Consider the following 5,616-nt stretch of genomic DNA (forward strand, 5'->3'; position numbering starts at 1 on the left):
TGCTGGGAGTGGCTTGATATTGCTTTTTCCCTCGCAACAGGTGATTCTCTCTGATTCTGATACGAAAGTGGTGGACGTGTGTGAAGTGGAAGCAGTGGGGCAGTATGGAAACTTTTGTCTCCGGCTCTACGAACGAGTTTTGGAGAGAATGTTTTTGTAGTTCTGTGTCTAATGTGGACGAGGAACTTGCTTTTTGCCGGGTATAACGTAGGCCATGGAATCTGTCTTGGTTTTTATTAGAGTTGCAACACAGGACTGGTTTCAGGGTATGAGGCAGAGTAGAAAAAAACCTGTGTGGAGTAAAGCTTTGTGTGTGGGAGTCGGAGTGGAAGGATTGTGGATGTGGGTGTGGGGGTAGGAGGGTTGTGGGTGTGGGTGTGGGTGTGGTAGATTTGTGGATGTGGGTGTGGAGGTTGGAGGTTTATAGGTATGGATGTGGAGATGGGAGGTTTGTGGGTGTGGGGGTGGGGGTGGGAGGTTTGGTGATGGGAGTGATGTTGGGGGGGGAGAGTTACACATGCAGTTCCAAACAGGGCTGAGTAAGATTTTTCGCCTCATCAGTTTCCTCTCTTTTTATTGAGAGGCTTCAGTCCCTCTATTTCTCTTTTCACTGCGGTGTTTATCACACACACACACACACACACACACACACACACACAGACACAGACACAGACACACACACACACACACACACACACACACACACACACACACACACACACAGCTTCCCATCTTCATTAGGACGGGTATGCAGCACCTGTCCAGTAAACACACTCACCCCTATTCTGTCCAACGCCCTAATGCAAAAGATAATCGGTAATCGGTACTTATGTACACAACTAGCGAACTCATTAACTGTTTCCTTAATTTATATTTCCCGCTGAGTATGAATTCCAGTCTTCTAAACACAAAATAGATATCTTGAAACATGCTTATCTTATTTTGGGCTTTCTGTTGTTAAGCTTTCATCAGAAGAGAAATTTTTGTAATTCTGGATGGTTACTTTAAAATAATGCGGAATGTTTGATGGATTTATAAAAATATATATATATATATATATATATATATATATATATATATATATCACGTTGAGTACACCACTTCCCGTCCGATATCAGCGAAGTTAAGCAATATATATATATCACGTTGAGTACACCACTTCCCGTCCGATATCAGCGAAGTTAAGCAACGTTGGGTCTGGTTAGTACTTGGATGGGTGACCGCCTGGGAACACCAGATGCTGTTGGCATCCCTATGTGTCAAGTGGGGTTGGTGGAGGATTCGATCCTCCGACCCTTCGGTCAGAGCGGAGAGCTCTAACCCACTGAGCCACGGCTGCTATATATATATAACCCACTGAGCCACGGCTGCTATATATATATATATATATATATATATATATATATATATATATATATATATATATATATATATATGAATGTATATATTATTATTATTATTATTAAACCCAAAGTTGCGCTGGCGGAGCCCGAGCCACACCTTCCCGCAGGACCGCCACTACGTAGCGGGGGCATGCCCTTGCTGGCGTCAACCCCTGTGACGTAGTAGGGCTTGTTGTGTGTTATGTAAAGAGCATGTAGAGCAGTGCATGGGAGAGTTAGAAATTAAGTGTTTTGGAAAGTATGCTGGCCTGCTCCCTGTGTTTCAGTCGCACTTAAAAAGGTCAGCAAAGGGGAATGGTCAGGATATCCCGATGGTTAATGTGGTAGGCGGGGGCGCTCACCATCCACTCACTCGATTTAGTGCTACTCTTGGGTGTCTGCCCTTTCCTCTCCATCTTTCTTTCCTTCCATTCTCTTCTGTCTTTCTTTCCTTCATTCTTTCCTTGTCCTTCTGCCTACGGGTGACTTTACACTCCCTCTTCTGTCTTTCTTTCCTTCATTCTTTCCACTTCCTTCAGCCTGTGGGTGATTCCACTCTGAGTTACAAGCCAAATAGTTTCCTGTGCACCAGGAAACCATTTACTACGCTGGGTGGTAACCATATAACCAAATTTTGGCGCCTGGTGGTTTAGTGGGCAATTATTGTGCTCCAATCGGATTGAGCCGGTGAAGGTTTATATCCAAGGGGTAGTTGGGATTGATTGCTTATGTATTGCCACTCAGGGATGAGTGAGGTTGGTCACTCTCATCTTAAATGTCGGGACCAACTGCCTAGCCCCAGGCTCCTACGCTCCTCATGGGGAAATGCAGGATTGGATGATGGATGGATGGATAATGAAACAGGAATTCCAGCTCTCCCTACAACCAGCTGTCACCAGCATTCCCATCCTCCCCGGGAGTAACACCCTGATCGGCAGGTGCTGCAACGTACTCGCTAATGCTGAAAGAATGAAGAACGACAAATGGGTGCGGAAGGTGTGAGGTGTGAACGTCTTGGGTAGGGCTGCGAGACGCTGACCGAACAAGACCTGGGATGAAGTAATAGTTTGATCTCAGGGACTGAATAGGGAGGCTGCCAGAGATCGAGCAGTTTGGAGAGTCGCCATTTGGTGACCAAGACCGACGCATGCAAGCATTTTGGAGTCTTTTTAAACGATACAATACGATACGAACTATGCAATTTTTCTAAATTTAGGATAGAATTATTTTATAATTTTACATAACCTTTTCAGTCCGGTAACATACTTTTGTTATATACCATATTTTGAGATTGCTGTTTAGATAAGGCGAAACTTTTTAACTGGAGGGGTTAGATGTAGCCTTCATTAACCCGTCCAACTAAAGAGGTCGTCGCAAAAACTGAATTAAATATACTAGTAGTGGTGGTGGTAGAAGTAATAGCAGTAGTAGTAACTGTAGCCCCAGTTTCATCTGAAACGTGAATTCTGTGGATTGCAGGCTTAGGTTGATCTGCAGCTCACCATCCTCCCTTCGGGGGGTAAGGAAGTAGCTGAGGGACGTTTGTATTACCAAGCACTTGGACGACCAGGTTACACTGGTGCCACGACATGAAGGCGTCCGTCACCAGGACCATAAAATTCTACAGTCACAAATGAATTAAGAAAGAAATAGATGAATGAATAAATAAACTAAATAACGTATTGTGGTTGAAAGGTTTAATCCAAAATAAAAGTTCCTTTCAGATTTTCTGTACAATATAAGCGGGAAAAAGTTATTAGACAGATTTACTCGCTTGTGTAATCGGTTATCGGCGGAGAGTGAAATATTTTAAGGCAAAACTGATAAGCGTTAGATATTTGTTTGAGTTTAGGATACGCTGCGTATCAGAATTTACGCGCCTGTGTGTGGTTTAGGCACCGAATATTTGTGGAATGGTGAGGTCTTAGTTACGAATGGAGGGAAAGTTGAGGTGGAAGATTACAGAAAGGTCGGTGTTAAGTCCTTCAATCCTGTGGCGTGCTTTGTATTTCTGTATAATTGTTTCCTTCAGAGGATTTATTCAGTTTAGCCCTACTGTACGGTGACGATTTTTCCCTGTTATTTCAAGACGATTTTTTTCAACTAAGCAGAGACTTTTGGAACGGGAGAGGTAAGGTACATCCATCATTACCCACTTCAGTGCCTGAGAGCTCTCCTAAATATTATGAAAATCATCTGGAAGTATCAAGAATTAGATAAACACTACGTCATGGAACTGAAGAGGTTAAGGGGAGACTTCAAGCAAGAAGGGTTTCTAATAGGCTTCATTAACCTCTTTTCTCGTATGAGTTCTCTTGGAGCAAATAAAATAATATGAAAGCAGAGGAATAAACTAAAAATTACGTACCTGGGCTTCAGAGGCTAAAGAAAGATTGGTATTCCATGTGGGATGTAGGTAACGGTGATAATGAGGTGAGAAATGGTGTTCGGGAAGGGAAGAGGAAGGGGAAGAAGAAGAGGAATGGGAAGGCAAAGGGAAGGGGAAGGAAGAAGGCAAAGGGAAAGGGAAGGAAGAAGAAAAAGGGAAAAGGAAGGGCAAGTGGAAGGGGAAGAGGAAAGGGGTAACGGAAAATGAAAAAGGGAAAGGGAAGGTGAAGAAGAGGATGAGGAAGAGGAAAGGCGATGGGAAAGTGGAACAGGAAAAGGAAAAGGAAATAGAAGAGGAAAAGGAAGAGGAGTGGGAAGGGGAAGAGAAAAGGAGAGGGAAAGGTGAGTGAGAAGTTAGAGAAAGATTGGTGTTCCACGCAGTTTGAGGGTACAGTCTTGGTCACCAGTCTATCTGCACCTTGGGTTCCGGATCCAGTGAATGAGACTCCAGCCCCTCCAGCCCGCCTGCGTGTTTTTTTTTCGGGGGGAGGGGGAGGGGGAGTACACCTAGTTACCCAATTACACTGACAATGTCGGAGTGAGTTCAGCGAGAAATGATTCGTCAATGTTGCACCTTCATTGGGAATAAATGAAGGAATTCGGCTGATCAAACCAAGAAATCATAAGAGAAGTCGTGTTTTGACATTAAACCAACCTATACCTAGTCGACTTGGGCCTAACCTAACAATAACCTGCCATAATACCTTATTTTGTTTGGGGGGATGACGACGGTGCGACGTTGTCGAATCTTTTTCCCGAGGCACCGGATCCGATGTTGCCAACATGATTGGATGAACAAGTATACCTGGAAAAAAAAAAAAATCACAGCCCGCCTAACCCCTTGGAACAGAGGACGGCTTTTATTTTGTACTCTTCCTCCACCACGATTATATTCAACATAGGAGAACCCTCTAACCGTGCAGGGGTTAGTGAAGGCTGTATCTAAACCTTCCAACTGCAATATAAAGTATTCTGTCGATCTATATGTCCATCTGGTTATATGTCTATCTATCTACTGCTAAGGTCCATAATCCTGTAAGGGGTGGCCACAAACAGTCGCATCCACTTATTTTAATGTTAATAAAATCGCCGAGAGACCAAGAATATAACAAAAAATACATCTGAAAAATAAAGGAAGTTAATTTCGTATCGATTTTATTTCCAGCAAGATCCCAGTATGCTTTGGCGCTGTTTTGAGCCCGTGTAAAGGAATTATTGGCTGGATGTGTCATATTTCGCCTGAACCCATTCATTCCGAGACGTCATCTGCTTTACGTAATCAATTTTTTATCGATTTTCTCGCTGCTACCTGACGATTTTACTCAGCTCAGTGTGGCCAAATAGTGAAAGGGTAATTAAGGACATTATCCAATACCTTCAGTCCGAATTATCCCATATGGTAAGTAGAGTGGACGAGTAATAGCAAGAGTAAAATGTAAGACGCGTCCTAGGGCTGATGGGGCTTGGGAACGAGTGTGAAGTGGGAAATTGATTGGCAGGGTGTACGGAGTCGAGATAACCGGAGGAAGAAGAGGACGAAGAGCGAGAAGGAATAATTGTTGTTCAAGGAGGCTAATGTGTCTGAGGTGGGTAGGGGGTCGTTACTGAGTAGGGATGGAAATACCTTGTGACTTGTTAATTGTGGCCACTTTTCATGGGATGTGGTGTCGGACATTATATATATATATATATATATATATATATATATATATATATATATATATATATATATATATATATATATATATATATATATATCCGAAGCCACTCCAACACTACAATACACTTACACAACTTCTCACCCTACATGCAGTCTCTACTAGACAGCCTAAGCCACTTGGTAGAG

The 5,616-nt window shown here is 43.1% G+C and overlaps 1 pseudogene; it reads left to right on the forward strand.

Moving 5' to 3' along the window:
• Positions 1-1,128: 1,128 nt before the first annotated feature.
• On the forward strand, positions 1,129-1,247 carry LOC145414764 (5S ribosomal RNA; annotated as a pseudogene).
• The last annotated feature ends 4,369 nt before the right edge of the window (positions 1,248-5,616 follow it).

The sequence above is a fragment of the Coenobita brevimanus genome, chromosome 100 (genome assembly GCF_032717465.1).
Source record: "Coenobita brevimanus isolate Jiangsu-jjx chromosome 100, ASM3271746v2, whole genome shotgun sequence".
In the NCBI taxonomy this organism is placed as follows: Eukaryota; Metazoa; Arthropoda; class Malacostraca; order Decapoda; family Coenobitidae; genus Coenobita; species Coenobita brevimanus.